The sequence below is a fragment of the Lepus europaeus genome, chromosome 6 (assembly GCF_033115175.1).
Source record: "Lepus europaeus isolate LE1 chromosome 6, mLepTim1.pri, whole genome shotgun sequence".
In the NCBI taxonomy this organism is placed as follows: Eukaryota; Metazoa; Chordata; class Mammalia; order Lagomorpha; family Leporidae; genus Lepus; species Lepus europaeus.
In genome coordinates, this window is record NC_084832.1 from 93,132,501 (window position 1) to 93,151,585 (window position 19,085).

The 19,085-nt window shown below is 47.1% G+C and overlaps 1 protein-coding gene across 1 annotated transcript in view; it reads right to left on the bottom strand.

Annotated features, from left to right (window-relative positions):
• WASF3 (WASP family member 3) overlaps positions 1 to 17,408 on the bottom strand; it is a 143,582-nt gene extending 126,174 nt beyond the window's left edge. The window contains exon 1 of the mRNA XM_062194574.1: positions 17,333 to 17,408. The gene's annotated coding sequence lies outside the window, so the exon portion shown is untranslated. The remainder of the gene's footprint in view (positions 1 to 17,332) is intronic.
• Positions 17,409 to 19,085: the final 1,677 nt, after the last annotated feature.

Here is a 19,085-nt window from a genome sequence, read left to right on the forward strand (position 1 = left end):
TATGAGATGAGATTTATGCTAGAGATGAACTTAGCAGTTCCCTAGGAGAGTGGATAATGAGGGTATCCTGAAGTTCTCCTGAATATACTGGGGGACTAGTTTCATAGATTAATTCATTTCCACCAAGTTCTACACTTCCTGATCGTATGGGATGCCAGCACTGAAGGCAGCGGCTTCACCCGCTACACCACAGCGCTGTCTCTCTCTACATATATATACGTATATACATACACACACACACACACATATATACATGCATACATATATATACATACATACATATATACACCAATGCATTTACCAAAAAGAAATAAGTAAACCAGGAAAAGGAAAACCAGGCACTTAAAATGTTTTCCATCTAAAAATCTAAACTCTTGAGTGAAAGGAGATATACAAGCAAATCATAAGAGACCTTGGTGAGAAATAAGTATATACCAGAGTTCATAGAATACATTTAGTAATAATCAGGACAACAAAAGCAAAAACAAGTGGAATTTCATCAAACTGAAAAGCCTCTGCATGGCAAAAGAAATAACAAGAGACAACCCAGAGGCTGGGAGAAAACATTTGTAAATCACAAGTCTGATAAGGGTTAAAATCCAAAATACATAAGGAACTCAAAAGATTCAATAGCAAGAAAATAAAAGCCTAATTAAACATTGGCAAAAGAAAACATACAAACGTCAATAAATGCAAGAAAACATGCTCACCATCACTGATAAGGAAAACACAAGTTAAAACCACAAGGAGGAATCACCTCACACCTATTACCAGAAAAAAGAAAGATAACAAGTGTTGTCAAGGATGCAGGGGGTAGGGACCCCATGGTGCATATTGGTGGTACTGCGAATTAACAGTCATCATGGAAGGTAGTAGGGAGGAGTCTCAGGAAACTAAATACAGAAGATGAACCAGCAATCCCACTTCTGGGTACATATCCAAAGGAAAGGAGCCCAGTGTCTGTACTCCCATTCACTGCAGCACTATTCACAACTATGAAGGGGAAGCAACCCAGGTGACCATCAAGGGATGAATGGATAAAGAAAATGTGTAAATCAACATAATGGAATACTATCAGCCCTAAACAAAAAACAAAACAAACAAAAAAAGGAAACTCATTTGTGACAACATGGTTGAACAACTGAAATATTAGTTAGCAGACTGTACCACCACGTTAAGAATTTATACCAAGAATTCAAGAATAGATCAGTGTTAGGAAATCTAGTAATACAATTCACCACACTAATTGTCCAAAGAGGAAAGTCATATAATTACTTACACAGAAGCTGAAAAAGTCCTTGACAGCATTCATTCCTAATTAAAGGAAAAAAAAATCTCTTGTGGGCAGGCATTTAACCTAGCAGTTAAGCTGTCCACATCTCACACTGGAATTGAAATTGGGTTTAGCTGTCTGCTCCAACTCCTAGCTCCGGCTTCCTCCTAATACAGATTGATGGCTCAAGTCATTGGATCCCCACTACCCATGTGTGAGAGCCAGATGGCTCTGGCCCAGCACAGCCTCAGCCATGCAGGCATTTGGGGAGTAAACCAAAGGATGGGTGAGCACACGTGCCTGTCCCTTCTCTCTCTCCTCCACCCAAATTAATTTTTTGAAGAAACTCATAAATAAACAGGAATAGGTGAATACTTCCTTAACATTTTACACAAAGAGGGAGAACAAGACAGAATTGAAAATAAGAACACACGCACACACAAGTGAGTGTAAGTGCCAACATGTCAGCTGGGAATCGAAAAAAATAAATGTCCAGTACTTTCTCTACAAGACTGTTCTGAACATATTCACCACTGCAATTACACAAAAGAAAACAAAGATACTGAAACAGGATGGAAGAAAGAAAACTCTCTGTTGACTGATCATATGAAAGTAAACCTCAGGGGGCCAGCACTGCACAGCAGGTTAACGCCCTGGCCTGAAGCGCCAGCATCCCATATGGGTGGCCGGTTCTAGTCCCAGCTGCTCTTCTTCCAATCCAGCTCTCTGCTATGGCCTGGGAAAGCAGCAGACAATGGCCCAAGTCCTTGGGCCCCTACACCCACGTGGGAGACCCGGAATAAGCTCCTGGCTCCTGGCTTCGGATCGGCAGGGCTCTGGCCATTGTGGCCATTTGGGGAGAGAACCAAGACTTTTTCTCTGTCTCTCCCTCTCACTGTCTGTAACTCTACCTCTCAAATAAATAAATAAAATCTTACAAAAAAAAAAAAAAAAAAAGAAAGAAAGAAAGTAAACCCAAGAATCAGTGCTAAAATTTAAACAAAAAATTCAGTAAGGCAGAATATAAAATTAAAAAACCAAACCCTTCACCAATATAAAGAAAAACCTGTCAGAATGTATAATGGAACAGAAAACCCCGCAGCAATTAAAAAAATACTTAGAAATAATCTTAATAAGAAATGTTCAAAACCTGTATGAAGAAATCTACAAATGTATACATGCCTACAAGGCACACAATAGTAGCATCCTTGAATATTCACTGTTCATAGTTATGACATCACAACTTTATCATGTTGTCAGTTAACCCTATATTGATTTAAATTATAATACAATTCCAATAAAAATTTAAAACAAACACAGGCAACAGCTTGGTAAATGCAGAAAAAGAGGAGGCATCAAGAAGAACTGGTCCCTCCAAATATTACAAGAGTCTCATTGTTAAAACTGTGGCAATATGGGGGCCACTCTGTGGCACAGCGGGTAAAGCCAACTGCCTGCAGTGCCGGCATCCCATATGGGCACTGGTTCGAGTCCTGGCAGCTCAACTTCCAATCCAGGTGTCTGCTGTGGCCTGGGAAAGCAGAAGATGGCCCAAGTTCTTGGGCCCCTGCACCCACATGGGAGACTGGGCAGAAGCTCCTGGCTCCAGATCGGCACAACTCCAGCCATTGTGGCCAATTTGGGAGTGAAGCAGCAGATAGAAGACCTCTCTCTCCCCCCCTCCCTCTCTGCCTCTCCTTCTCTCTCTGTGTAACTCTTTCAAATAAATAAATAATAAGATAAAATAAATTATAAAATAAATAAATAAATAATTGTGGCAACACAACATGGTTAGACAGACCAGTAGAATGAAAAAGTAAGCCCCAAAACAGACCCAACTACATACAGAAATCCAATATATAACAACAGGGCGCAAACTTTATAAATGGTGCTGAGAAAACTGAACTGCCATTTGGAAGAAGAAAAGGTTGCACCTGTTCCTCACACCATATAACAGAATAAATATAAACCTAAATGTAAAATGTGAATTGGTGAAGCCCTCTGTAACATGGATGTAGTGAAAGGTTTTCTGAGTTTGACTCAAATTCATACCCAGGAAAAGAAAGCTTGCCATATCTGACTGCCCGAAGACAAAATCTTTTGCATGAATAAAAACACCACCAGCAAAGTCAGAAGGCAACCAACTAGGAGAAAATTCTATAACATACCACATATACAGGGCTACCATTCCTAACACAAAACGAACTTTTCAAAAATGGAAGGAAAAAGAAAAAAAAATTCTTTAGAAAAGGACAACTGTCAAAAAGCAAAAAGAATTTCCCTTAAATATTTGAAGAAATGTTCAAACTTAGCCATAGTAAAAGAAATGCAATTAAATTTGATCAAGATTTTTTACTAATTAAATTAGCAAAAATTCAAAAGCTGGACAATATACTGTGATCAACAAGGCTATAAAGAAACAGGTACTCACATCTGGACACTTTCCTGAGTATGACTTTAGCTGCATCCCACAAATTTTTATATATATAGTATTTTCATATTAACTCTAATGAAACATCCACTAAACTAAAAGTTTCTAATTTCCACTGTAACATCTTCTTTGACCACAGGTTATTTAGAAAAGATTTTCTAGGCAGCATCTGCTATTAATTATTTAGAGTGCCATTCTGTTTGATTTTTTTAAAAGATTTATTTATTTATTTATTTGAAAGAGTTACACAGAAAGAGGAGAGGCAGAGAGGCAGGTAGAGAGAGAGAGAGAGAGAGAGAGAGAGAGAGAGAGGGAGGGAGGGAGGGAGGGAGGGAGGGAGAGAGGGAGGGAGAGAGAGATAAAGAGAGGTCTTCCATTCGATGATTGACTCCCAACTGGCCGCAACAGCTGGAGCTGTGCCGATCAGGAGCCAGGAGCTTCTTCTGGGTCTCCCACGTAGGTGCAGGGGCCCAAGGACTTGGGCCATCTTCTACTGCTTTCCCAGGCCATAGCAGAGAGCTGGATCAGAAGTAGAGCAGCCAGGTCTCGAACTGGTGCCCATATGGGATGTCAGCACTTCAGGCCAGGTGCTAACCCATTGCGCCACAGCGCTGGCCCATTCTGTTTGATTTTAATACCCTATACAGAATCTTGTTTTTGTCCCCAAAAGCAGACAGCTTGGATGAATGTCCATGTGCATGTACCATTAAAAATGTGTATTCTGTATTTATTTTGTTGAGTCAGGCAAGTTTTATTAACTGTTATTCAAATCTTCTACATCCTTACTAAATTTGCTTCTATCATTGCAGAGATGGTGTTTAAAGAATCGCCCTCAGGCCAGCACTGTGGTGCAATGGGTATAGCCACCTGCAACAATGGCATCCCAGTTGCTCCACTTCTGATCCAGCTCTCTGCTAAGGCAACTGGGAAAGCAGTGGAAGATGGCCTACGTGCTTGGAACCCTGCACCCACACAGGAGACCCAGATGAATCTCCTGACTCCCGGTTTCGGCTTGGCCCAGCCTAGGCTGTTGCAGCCATTTGGGGAGTAAGCCAGCAGATGGAAGATCAATCTCTTTCTTCCTCTCTAACTGCCTTTCAAAAAAAAATTATCCTTTAAAAAAAGAAACTCCTTCCATGAATAATTTTATTTCTTCTCCCTACTTCCTTTTACACCTAAATTACAGCCACTAGAACTCTTTCTGGATTATCTATTATCTATCTAGCCTATCACAGAGCATGGAAAGGTGAATGACCTCTACAACGATCAACACGGCAGCAGTTTTCAGCTAATTATTATCCAAAGTGTCTTAACACCTCCCATCTCAAAAATAAAATCATTTCTACAGACATGCTCCAAAATGTAATTGGGTCATACCCAGGAACTCCAGAGAGCAGACCAATTTGTTGAATTTCTCAGAGGCACATTCTGCAACTAATTCATAATGCCAGGTGCACGGGGAAAACAGCCATCACTCCATAGACAAGCAACTGAGACACTGCTACGGCAGGACCTGGCGCTGGTTCTTCAGCAAAGACGGCAAATCTCACCCTGCCCTCTGGAGCCTGTGGTACTGGGTTCCACTGAGCCAAGACACTGCCTTAGAACTGCTCACCTGGCCGGCGCTGTGGCTCACTAGGCTAATCCTCCACCTGCGGTGCGGGCACACCAGGTTCTAGTCCCAGTTGGGGCACCGGATTCTGTCCCGGTTGCCCCTCTTCCAGGCCAGCTCTCTGCTGTGGCCCGGAAGTGCAGTGGAGGATGGCCCAAGTCCTTGGGCCCTGCACCCCATGGGAGACCAGGAGAGGCACCTGGCTCCTGGCTTCGGATCGGCACAGCACGCCGGCCGCAACACGCCAGCCATGGTGGCCACTTGCAGGGTGACCCAACGGAAAAAGGGAGATCTCTCTCTCTCTCTCTGTCAAAAAAAAAAAAAAAAAAAAAGAACTGCTCACCCACAACACTCTAGACAGCAATCCTTGGCACAGTCCTGAGACCTAAAAGCTGTAGGTACCTGAGCTTTAGCAAAATGTCTGATGGTCTGGCTAACCACCTGTCCGTGTGGTCACACAGTTCAAGGTGATTCTTACATCCAAGGAGTCCTCGCAACAATCTCAGAGCTCAGGTATAGAATCAGAATCATGCTTTGTACCTCTAAGTTCTCAGCCAGGCATCACCTCCCAGTTTGGAACAGGCACCCCTCCCGTGGGCACCTTTTGCTGTTCCATCTGTAGCAGCACATCAGAGAATCCCCCACACACTGTGATATCAGCCCCCTGAGGGCAGGCACTGATTCATCTCAGGAGACACAGAACCTAACACTGGCAGGCTCCTCCTCCTGTCTAGGATTCTCCTCCACACAGCAGTCCCAGTATCCTTTTACAATGCAAATCAAATGGTATCATAATCCTGCTGAAAACCTAGCAAGAGCCTGGTGTCTCAGAATAAAATCCCGAGGGCCACTGCAGTCTATGAGGCCCTACATGACCCAGCCCTTACTTCCTCTGTCCCCAAGTACTCACCTCACTCACAAATCGTCCTCCCCGCTGCTACTCCAGCACCTCAAGAGCCTTTGTTCTTGCTGTTCCTCTCCCCTCCCCCAGATACGACTCTCCCAAAGGAGTTGCCTGGCTGGCTCACACCTTCACCTTCACTCACTCACACGTCTTCTCCAAGGTCACTTCAAGGAGGCCTTCCCCAGTCACTCAATCAAAAACTGAAACAGGCTCTGGAGCAGGCATTTTGGCACAGCAGCTCGGGTTGCTGCCTGGGGTGCCCACATCCCATATGGGGGTACCCAGCTGGAGCCCCTGGCCCTGCGTCGCTCCTGTCACGCACATGGGAGTTCTTGGCTCCTGGCTTCAGCCTGGCTGAGCTCTGGATGTTGTAGGCATTTGAAAGGTGAACCAGAAGATGGACGATATCTATCTATATCTGTACATCTTTCAAATGAAAATAGAGTTTTAAAAATATGTCAAGGCAGTCTCTGGTACGCTCTCCCTCTTGATTTTCTTCACAGCTATTGCTACTACATATATTTATATGTTGTCTGTTATCTTTCCCCTCCACTAGAATGCGGGCCTCTAAAGAAAAGGCAGAGAATTTGTCCTCCAAAACAGCAGTTGAGAATTCTTGCTGCAAAAGACCAGGCAGCAAATGTCTAATACTTCACAGGTTGAACAATGTCTGTTAGCACTTAGTGCTCCTCAGCTCTGTCTTGCAGCACTAACACAACCACAGACAATGTACAAATAAAGGGACAGGTCTGTGTTCTGATACAATTTTCTTTGCAAAATCAGGTGAACAGCCAGGTGTGGCCCCCAGGCTGTAGGTGGCCACCTGTGCTCTAGAACAAGCCTGGCATGGAGCAGACTGACTGACTGAGTCAACCATCTCTCTCAGTTTCTAGAGCCAACTTTAATGGATGATGGAAAATACTGGCATGCAGGCCCATCAGATGAGGAACTTCAATCTTCTTTTTTTTTTTTTTCTTTTTTTTTTTTTTTTTTTTTTTTTTTTGACAGGCAGAGTGGACAGTGAGAGAGAGAGAGAGAGAGAAAGGTCTTCCTTTGCCGTTGGTTCACCCTCCAATGGCCGCCGCGGTAGCGCGCTGCGGCCGGCGCACCGCGCTGTTCCGATGGCAGGAGCCAGGTGCTTATCCTGGTCTCCCATGGGGTGCAGGACCCAAGCACTTGGGCCATCCTCCACTGCACTCCCTGGCCACAGCAGAGAGCTGGCCTGGAAGAGGGACAACCGGGACAGGATGGGTGCCCCGACCGGGACTAGAACCCGGTGTGCCGGCGCCGCAAGGCGGAGGATTAGCCTAGTGAGCCGCGGCGCCGGCCGGAACTTTAATCTTCTAATACATCTTCCACCAAAAAAAATCCCATCTGAGATCACTTCTACTCCTGAATGACTGTGTTCACTCTTACCACTAGAACGTATACAAGCCATGTTCATTTGGCCCTGGGTAGATATGTCTTGAAGTTGCATCTTTACTTCATTTAAGGATTTTACAATAGTCAGTCTTACAAAAACCACTGTTCTATGTGCCACAAGAATGCCACCGAGCATATCACCTACTACACCTTTCAAAGTAACCAATGCCCAACCCCAAGTGTGAAATCAGGGAACACACTAAGGACAGGACACGGATGGTGAAACTACCGCACAAAGGATGGTGCCCATTCATTCTGGCCACCAGGATGCTTAGCCAAGTTCCTGGACAGCCTAGGGCACCGACTGGCTATGCCAGCAACACCATGTCCCCTCTGCTCCAGAGGTTCCTCGCCATGTTACACTTCCCAGCTCAATGTAGGTGAGCTGAGGCCAGGTCTGCGCACAGCCAGCGATGAGAAGTAACATGAGCTGGTCCACAACACTTCCTATGGGGCTCTGCTCCTGTCCCACCTGCAGGCGGGACTAGGTCCCCAGTCCCTGGGGAGGCTGCAGCAGAATGGGGAAGAAGGCTGATCATGGGAGCAGTCACGCGGAAGTCCACTCAACCTGAGCGTCCACACGGGTGAACAGCACATGCTTCTTGTGCTGAGTCACTGAAACCCTGCACTTACGGAAGCAGTCAGCCCTCCTGTCAACAACCCTGGCTGCAGAGACCAAACCCTCACGGACAGCACAGTCTTACTGTTCCCATGCCTGGTTCTGAGGTTCTTTTCTGAGTCTCCTGATTTACATTAGCTTATGAGTACTTCCTCTAAGCTAATTCACATCCTTATTTAATTGGAGACTAGAGACACAGAAAGCCTCTGCTGTTTATGTTCAGTGAAATGACAAGCCTCCCAGACAATGAAAATCTGGATATAAAGTACACATTCCATTTAAATAGAACTCTATTCTCTCCATAACTTGCATTTGTACACAAGTTCATCTAAGTTATGTCAGTACGCACAATGAGAAAGAATGCTGAGTGAATATTAAAATGCAGGGCAGTCTCCTGTTTCAAATGAAACCTGATGATTATTAAAAACCAAGCAGTCTAAGAAATCAAGCCACAATTCCTAAACTGACTGGCAAAAGGGAGTAACCATGAACACAGCTTCATATAACACAGCTGTCTCAAACCCTTCTGTGCCTAATCCCTTTATGAGGAATTCAAAAAATTCAAAGAAAATGAATTAAAGGATAATTTTTGTGCAAAAACATTTGAAATCCATGTATAGTTTTTCCATAACATGTATTTTACATGGACTTTTAAGATTCCTCAGGGCAATTTTTTCAAATGAGGTCTTGCAGTTTTGGGATTTCCCTAATTTGTTTCATTTTTTAAAGATTTATTTATTTGACAGGCACAATTACAGGAAGAATGAATAAGAGACAGAGAGAGAAAACTTCCATCCACTGGTTCACTCCCCAATGGCCCACAACAGCCAGGGCTGGGTCAGGCCGAAGCCAGGAGCTTCTTCCAGGTCTCCCACATGGGTGCAGGGGCCCAGTACATGGGCCATCTTCCACTGCTTTCCCAGACATTTAGCAGGGAGCTGGATCAGAAGTGGAGCAGCTGGGACTTGAACCAGCATTCAGCATGCCAGCATCTCAGGCAGCAGCTTCATTGTACACCAATATTGGCCCCAATCTGTTTTGTAAAGGGGCATTATTGAGGGAACTGGACATATCAGAAATGGAAGTTTTCAATTAAGCTTATGTACCACAATGGACAAACAGTAGAGCCTCTATGAACATTTTAATTACAACTCAGGCAGGAGCTTCATTATCATTGATAAACATTATAACCGTTCTAAATTGCAATGCCAACTTTTGCAAAGGAGTAACATTTTAATAATCTTCCTCAATGGGAAACCTCAAGAACAATTCACATGTTAGTGAAGCCTTGGGAAACAATGTTGTTTGCACTGCATAATTAAAATCTGAAGACAACTGACTAGGGGATTTGGCAGTTTCTGTGTATTTCTGTTTTTTAAACCAAAAAATCAGACCAAGTAATTATAAAAGATAAACAAAAAAGGAGACAGATATAATGCAAAACCAAGAACAGGTATATATTTTAAACTGTACAGGGTTGGTTATTTTTATAAAAATGTGTTTTTCTACTTATATGAGAAATGGACATACACCCTCCATTGGAAAATTACAATCTTCCTCCCAAAAGTAAGATGTTACTTCTGAAGAAACGGACACTCAGCCCCTTCTCATTTTGAGCTGGCCACCAGCACCTCAAAGAATGAGCACGTGAGCACATACTTCTCCCTCTCTCTCTCTCCCCCCGTGTCATCTTTCTGGTTATTACCATCCCCCCAGGTGGACTAGAGTCTCTTCCAATCCTCTAAAAGGAGCAACTCAGATCCACAAGCCCCTCCACAAACGAATTCATACTTAGGAGAGAACAGCATCACAAAGTCAGTGCTGAGCATTAACTGGCCCAGGTGAGAGCCTAGGACAGACCTGGTAACAGAACAGGCTAAACCACAGAGAGCCCTATCATTTCCATATTGTGAGAAGCCAAAAAATAAGTGTGATAGTAGGGCAAGATTAAATTAAATTACAGACCAAATATGACACTGCCATGACACTGTCCTGGTTATTAGATCCCCGTGAACCACAGTTCACAACAATTTTGAGCAACATAAAAATATTTGTTGAGGGGCCGGTGCTGTGAAGTAGTGAGTAAAGCTGCCACCTGCAGCACCAGCATCCAATATGGGCACCAGTTCAAGTCCCAGCTCCCTGCTAATGTGCCTGAGAAACCAGCAGAGGATGGCCCAAGTGCTTGGGTCCCTGCACCCACGTGGGAGACCCAGAAGAAGCTCGTGGTTCCTGGCTTTGGATTGGCCCAGCTCTGGCCCTTGCAGCCATTTAGGGAGTGAACCAGTGGATGGAAGATTCTCTCTCTCTCTGTCTCTGTCTCTATCTTTCAAATAAATGATAAAAAAAAAAAATTGTTGAGTGGGAATATGCACTTCACCCACTTACCTGACAAAATGCAGTCACACAATGCTAGTCCACAGTCAATGACATCTATACTTCTGAATTGCAATATAATTCCACTGAGCTCTTCGTGTGCACAAAATGAGGGGAAGCTTCAAAATAAACCAAAACAGAACTGCTGCAGCGTGGTCATAAAAATCGTCAGCACGGACTGGGGTAACTTTTAAAAATCCAATACAGTTCTGCATTGCTAGAAAACAGAAATCCTCAAAGACAACAGATCCCAAAGGCCATGAGAAGATAGCCAATGGGAGAAGGCACTGAGCACTATCATGTGGGAACTCAAGTGAGAACAGAAACAGGAACCTGGACACCAAGGCCAAAAAGGTTATCTGACAGGCAGGATGCACACATCCACCAAGCGCTAATGCCATCCGAGGCACCGCACCCCCTGGTTCCTGCCCACAAGGGGCTGGTTCAGCAGGTGGTAAGATGGCTTATCCTCTTCTACCTCACAAAAACATGAGCAGGCAGGAGCTTGCTCATGTCAAACACTTTGTCACCAGTCACTAAAACAGGGCCTGAGACTTTGTAGACATTCGCACATTTATGGGAAGAAAGGAAGGAAGGGAGGAAGAAAGGAGGGAGGGAGAGAGGGAAGGAGGGAGGGAGGAAAAAGGAAAATGAACAGCCGAAAGATTCAGGAATACATAACACATGTTCTTGAAGATATCTCGAGCTCAACTTCAAGACCACTGCTCCAAAATGTCAGGAGGACACAGCTGAGAACTGATTCCAGATGTTGTGCTGAGAGCCAAGTCCAGGGGTTCCAGCGGTGGACCAGAGAGGAGGAAAACACCCTGGCACATTTGGACCACTTAAAATCTGAAAAAGAGGAGGGAAGAAAGAGTCCACAGACGAAAAAAGCTAACCTCCAAAAGAATAGGCACCCATCCAGGGAAGGAGAAAAGAGAGAACAAAGCTGGCACCTAAGGTTTCAGAACGAAACCCGAGTAGGGAAAAATCATTCTATTCTCAGGACATCTAAGACAGGCATCTAGGCTCTGACACAAAACAAAGAAACAAAGCTGGCCTTGAGATAAGTGGCCGAGAAAGCTGACAGGAGACACTGTTCCCTTAGGTTGGGAGGACAGCACAGCTGAGGAGGGGACAGGCAGTGACCAGGACAATACGGCCTCAGGAGGCACCCATACTCAGGGAAAGGCCAGGCTGTGCTGAGAGGAGCCCACCCAGAAAAAGGACCAACCAGTCCCAGAAAAAGCACATATTCTTAATAAACATTTAAGCAAGAAGGGAAAGTCACTGCTAAAATAAACAAACAAACAAACAAACAAACCCCACCCTGCACCAGGTCTCCAGTTAACTTCATGGCCTTCTCTCCTCTTGATCATCAGGGTTGAGCACTACCTCCCCTAGCCAGCTTCTGGCCCACAGCAATGAGGCTCCCTGAGACTCCTCTCACGGATACAGCTCATTTTATCCTAGGGCTAACTCCAACAGAACCTTTTAAATCACTGTCTAGCTGGACCTCTCTGCCATACCCTCTCCCTTGGTTCTTTTCTAACACTTACACATGTGCAAATCTCTCTATCCAAAAAAATAAAAAGGAAGAAGCACAAAACTCCCAACAGGTTGGGGCTGGCATCCCATATGGGTGCAAGTTCATGTTCCAGCTGCTCCACTTTCCATCCAGCTCCCTGCTAATGGCCTGGGAAAAGCAGCAGCATATGGCCCAAGTGTTTGGGCTCCTGCCACCCATGAGGGAAACACAGATGGAGTTTCTGGCTCCTGGCTTCAGCCTGGCCCAACTCCAGCCATTGCAGCCATCTGGAGAGTGAACCAGAGGAAGGATGATCTCTACCCACCCACCACCCCCGTCCTGCTGCCCTCCTCCATAACTTTGACTTTCAAATAAATAATCTTTAAAAAAAAATCTCAAACAGACTCCCCTTTCATCCACTCTCCCATAACCACCACCATCAAACTCATTGGCACTGTTATCCACTCACCCTGGGGTTCTACTTCCTGATGTCCACTCTCTATTAAACCCTGACACAGAGTGGTCCTGCCACTGTCAGCCTCCACATTGCTAACCTCTCCTGGCCGCCAAGCTCTCCCTCTTCACTGGGATTCTCTTGGACACCATAACCTCCAGTCTAATCCATCTCATTGTAGGAGCCTACCTTCTTGCCTACCTTTCAAACACAAGAGTTCCTCGGATCTCATTCTGTCCTGCTGCTTTTCCTACTCTACACATGCTCCTTGAATCACCCCATCGACTCCAACAGCCTCATTAACAAACATGCAGGCAAACGCAGAGGTTTCAACCATTGCTCTGTTCCTGGCACCCTATTGAGCACTGCGTAATTTCTCAAACCATGGAGTCAGGCTGGGCACCACCTCTCTCACTTCTATCCCACACTGATTTTGATATGCTGCAGCAACTACCAAAAACACGTCTTAACAAAGGTGACATCATAGAAAAGAATGGTGCATTTGTTAGCTCTCTGTTACTATGACAAAATACCGGAGACAAGCTACTTACAAAGGAAAGAGGGGTTTGTCTAGCTTGGTTTTGGAGGTTCAAGTCCAAGATCAGGCAGCCCCAACGGTATGGTATCTGATGAGGGCAGTGCTCCAGCAGGTGCAGAACAAAGATCATATGGCCAGCCAGGAAGTAGATAGAGGCTGGACCCAACTTGGCTTTTATGACCCACCTTTTCAGAACACCCCTAATGACCCCATACTAGCCCCACCTGCTAAAAACTGTAACTGGGTAAAGTTCCCACCCTCTTAGTGTCATTAGCTTATGACTTTGGGGTTTCTACCATCTGCAGGAAGTCAGGAGCCAAATGCTGTTCAAATCATAGCAAATGCAGTGCGATCTAGGGTAAAATGTAGCTCCAACAGGGTGCAAAAGACATGAAGTACTACTATTTGCTCAACAAGTTAGATGTCCCCCAGTCTCGCTGTGAGTTAATGGTGACACCTTGGCTGGCTGTTGGAGATTTCTCAAACTGCCTGGGACAATGTAAGGCAGCCAAGAACTCTCACATTTGTACCTTCAGTCCAGATACATACTGATATCCAGATCACCAACACAGCTGACCAAACACCTAAAACGTACCCTGGCCAAGGGTAACCCAGCCTTTCCTGCACCCCCACACTGCTGCCCCTATCTAGGGGGACATCATCATCCAGCCAGCCAGCCAGAAGCAGGTGCAGCCCTCATCGACTAACTTCCCTGCCTCTGACACACACATCCTCAAACTGCTCTCCTTAGAGCCTTCTGTCCTCTCATCTACGCTCCAAAGGACAACCAAACCATGCTCCTGTCCCTCTTTTGCTCAGAATTCTTCAACCATTTCCTCTTGCCCCAGACAACTACACACAACAGGAATCCCAAGACCCTCGTGGCACAGGTCCTAGTAACACCGCTGTCTCACTTCGTGCCACCTCCCTCCCTTGTCCTCCACCACTCTGCCCCAATAAACTCCTGTTGTTTGTTTCCAGTTGCTCCAAGTACCCTCTCTCCTCAACCCAGGCTCTGACCCACGTCTTCTCATGTACCTCCTTTGGGAGACTCCTGTAGTCCCTCTGAATAGTCCCTAAGCTTGAGTTCTCCTCCCAGCTCCTACAGCTGGCCCCTTTCTGAGCCCCTATCACACACAGCCTGCATTGTAACCCATGGTTAAAACTGTATGAGGTCAAGACTGAACAGCAAGCTTATTGGGGGCTGAAAGAGGTATCTGTCCTGTTTATCGCTGAATCCTCAGCCCATACTAAAAATCCTAAAGTGTACTGAATGATTAAAACAGGGAACGAATAGATCAGGTCACGCATCCGAGGCTTCCACGCCCACACTGCTCACTCTCAACACAGCACTCATCACACTGCACCGTTTCTCTCCATAGGTTAGGAACATCTTGAAAGCTCTACTCTCTTATTTCTGCCACCTCTGTGATGAAAACAGTGCTTAGTACTTACTAGGCATTTGATACATGGTTTTTAAATGTCAACGATTATTGAGAAAAAGACTCTGGAAGGAAACATGCCATACTAGTAAGTGTGGTTACCTCAAAAGAACGAACTGAGATAAGGTCAGACATAGGAGATTACAGTTTCCCTCCAGCATCTCCATACTGGCATGAGATTCACTGTACAATGTGCAGCATTTTTTACTGGCATAAAATATTCCTGAATTACCAGTGTAAAAATTAAGTCACATGTAAAGAACCAGCCCTGAAGAAGCATTTGGTGATAAGAAGCATTTGGTTCAAAATGCCTGCCACTAAAGCAAACTCTCACCACCACCACCAACCCCCAAAATCCTGACTTTAAGGCAGACTATTGGGGCCAGCGCTGTAGAGCAGCCAGTTAAGCCTCTGCCTGGAGCATGGCTGAAGTCCCTGTTGCTCCACTTCCTTTCCAGCTCCCCGCTAATGGACCTGGGAAAGCAGCAGAAGATGGCCCAAGTGCTTGAGCCTCTGAACCCATGTGGGAGACCCAGAGGAAGCTCCTGGCTTTGGCCTGGCCCAGCCCCAGCCACTGCAGCCATCTGGGGAGTGAACCAGTGGATGGAAGACCTCTTTCCCTCTCTCTCTCTCCCTAATACTTTTCCAACAAATAAAATAAATCTTTTTTTTTAAAAAAAAAAAAAAAAAGCAAAATACTAAAGAGCTGAGCAGTTGAACAATTTAAGGTCTGTACTGGAATACAGAGCAACCCCAGTGATGAACACAACCTGTGAGTAGTCTAACATGGACGTTCTTGGAACTCTTGAAAGGACTACTAGCACTGGTCCCCTGGCACAGGCAATTCTAATAGTTGTAATAGTCTTGTGAATACCAAAATATTCACAAGAAAGATGACCCGCCACACGCAAGCTCCTGTGGGACCTGCAAGGTACTAGCAGATCTACGAAGTCACCCTGACAACACACAGGGGGCTAGATGTGGGCACAAGCACTCAGCAGCCTGTGTTCAAAGTCGTGTAGCATCACTGACTCTTGGTTCAGAAACTTAAAGCAAACAGATAATGTTCTATAACAACTTGACCTCAGCAGCTAGAAGCTCAAGGACCATTTTTATATAGATAGTTCGAGAACTAGCTGCTTTTCCCTGTTCCAAGTAGAAGCAAATACAGGTAGATGATGACTACATAAAGCCGACCAAACTTTCCAACCAAGTGAGCTTTAAGCACCTGAAAAGACACACCTGTCGTGAGCAGCAATTAAACCGAGGAAAGAGGAGCACCTCGTTGATGATATCAGAACCCTCGGAGAAGGCTGCAGAGAGCACTCAAGGAGAACTGCCTTTGAGAAAGGTCAACCCCAGCTCTCTTTTGTTTAACCTCTCCAGTGGATAAAAAGAACCAGCTGTGAAGAATCTCTGCATTGTTTCGCTGCTACAAAGGGAAAGTTTGGTAAAGCAGAAACAAAAAGACACAGCCAATGAGACACAGAATTTGCCCCGAAGGGGTGAAAAAAAAAAAAAAAAGTCCACTGGAACACTTAGAATATAAGAGTCGCAGACATTTGAACAGTTTTAGGACAAACCAAACTTTTAAAATGCAAAACCTTTCAAATGGCTAGCCTCCCTCTCCCCTTGCCAAAATGCGGATTCCGGTTCCTCCGAGTCAAAATGGCATGCCCCGCGTCGCATCTGATTTGCTGGAGAGCTTTAGTGCAAAAACTAGCCTTTTTCATTTTCAGCCCTGAAAACTCCAAAACGTCTGCTGAAAGTAAACCGCCAGATTAAAAATTAATCCCCGAATGAGCAAGGATTCCTATTCCGCCCAACAGCAGCCTATTCATCCCTAAGCCCTTCGCATAGTTTCTTAATAATTAAGAACTCCGCTCGCCACCAGGGGAACTATCCGTTGCAGAGAGGCCAGGCCGCCAAGAAATCGCCACTGCCCCCCAAGTATCGAAGACCGAGAGGAGGCACATTTTGCCCTGGTGGAAGCTCGGGCGCCGCGGCCCCCGCCCCGGCGCAGGGAAGCCTCCGGGGACGGTCCACCCAAGGCGGAGCGGCTCCGGGGAGCCGGCTAGCCCGACCTCGCTCCCCTAGAGGAGCCGAGCCTGACCGCCGAGGCCCGAGCCGCGCGGCCCCGCAGCCCTGGGCTAGGGGGCCGCACTCCGCCACGCAAGCGAGCATCAGGAGGGCGCAGCCGAGGCGGCCGAGGGCCCGACCCCAGGGGGCGGCCGGCACGCAGGGTCGGGGCCAGAAGCAGCCGAGGCGGGGGCGCGCGGGGCGGGGAAGGATGTGCAGGTCCCCGGCGCGGGGTGGCCGGGGGCGTCGCGCATGGGGCGCGAGCGGAGGCCCGGGCGCCACCTGCGGCCGGCAGCCCCGCGTCCGGGGAGCGCGCCCCGGACAGCGCGGGGGCCAAAGGGCCGGGGACGGCGCGGGAGAGAAAGGCTGCCGGGCCGCGACGGCGGGAAGCCACGGGCAGGCGCGAGAGCCGGACAGTAGGATGCTGCCGGGCTGCGGGACCAGGCGCGGGCAGCGCCGCGGCCCGCAGTGGGCCCCGCAGCCCGGCCGGAGCGCGCGCGGCGCGATGCAGCAACTTCACTTGGCCGCGGGGCCTCCGGGGGGCCCGGCTGCGCGCCCGCGCCCACCCCCTCCCCCGGCGGCCACCCGAGCCGGAGCCCAGCAGGGATGGGCATCCTGGACCGGGGAACCGGGCCGGCCGAAGCCCACACTCACCGCTCCGCGGTCCCGCCGCCGGCGCCGGGACTGCGTTCCGAGCTCCATGGTCCCGCCGTACCGCGGCCGCTCGGCGCCCCCACCCGCACCACACCGCACGCAGCGGCGCGAGCGACGCCGCCTCCGGCCGGACCACGGCCGCGGCCACGCCCCCTCCCGGCAGGGGGCCCGGCCGGAGCCGGAGGGAGGCTCAGCGCCGGCTCCACCAACCAGGGCCCACTCACAGGGCCGCTTCACCAGGATTGGCGAGCGCCTCGGCCAATGGGGCGCCGGCAGGAGCGCGGAGCGCCGGCGCCGAGGGGCGGGGGATTGCGGAGGAGGTGGCTCTCGCCCTTGGTCCTCTGCCCCTGCTCAGGAGGTCTCCGGCTGGAGTCCTTTCCGCGGTGGAAGGATGGGGATGCTTCGAGCGGAGTTTAAGAAGGGGGCCCTTTGAGCTTCCACCTCTACTCCCATGTTACCTGGGATTCGCGTGGTCCTGGAAGTAGGGGTTTGTGTACCTGTGTGTGTTGTCACACGTCCTGCAGGCTTGATGGTTGTGGCCGCCCGCTCCGTTTTATGACTCGCTCAGGTCCGTTAACATTCTGCCTCCAAAATTCCCCATCTTCTCCCTCCACAGATTCTTTTTCCCTTCCTAGGCAGCCTCTCTCCCTGAATGGGGACATCCACATTGAACGGGGCAGGTCCCTGAGCTACCGACCTAACCCCCGTGACGGTGAAACCTAACCAAGTGGTTCCCCAGGGTTAGGAGGAGGGCTGGTAAATAAACTTCAGAACAAGGAAAGAAGGAAGCAGGGGGAAGAGAAAGGGAACATGTTCTCCCAGGTCCTGAAGGGGAGAGGTTTAAAAATATCAAATGGAAATATTACCTTTATTTTACTTGCCTTTATTCTTTCCGATTTAAACATAACATCACTAAATTGAAAAACCTGGGGAAGGAAACTTTAAGTCCCAGTAGAGTCCCAGAAACACTAAGTCAGGTTGCCGTGATAATTATCTGTTCCAGCTAGTAACTCTAGAACTGGGGAAAAGGAGTTGGTAACGTAGCAAAATTTGCAGAAAATTTGTTCAGTAGAACATTCATGCAGCCCTCATCATAGGATGTCTAAATCTATTAATCTGTTACTTTCAAAGAAAATATTTTAAAAGCTGTCTTTTAAGATGTCCTACACTGTTTCCATATTGTACCAAGATGAAATATACCAATCGTTGATAAGGTAAACAGGATTTAATGAATGATTACAATGTTTGGTATTTGGAATAAAGATACTAAAGTGCAGCATTTCTGCTGACTTCAAAGCTGAACTGACATTCAAATTAAAATGGCTCTCCTTATTTCATCTTCACTTACCCAGAGGAATAGCTTCCATGTCTATATTTAGGTCATTGATTTAGAGCTCAAAACGTATGAAGGCAGGATTCCCAGGGTGTGTTTTCAGGGCTTCGAATCACGATTCCCTGGCTCCTTACCTCTTCAGTAACCTCGTCTGAACGGTGCCTCACTCAGTTTGCACCACTATTAGCCCTTAGTAACCTGGTCCTGGTTCAGGCTTGTGTTGCGTAGAGCAATCCTCTCCCTCCAATTAGATCATCAGTTCCAGAGGATGAGGACCTTCTATTACACTCCTTTCCTCCCTGCCCCTGCCCCACCAAAATGCCTAGCTCAGTGCTGCACAGATATGAATTACAACTCTACCCTTAGTTTCATCCCCATAATATAAATAAATCATTTAAAATATACATGGGAAACAAGTAT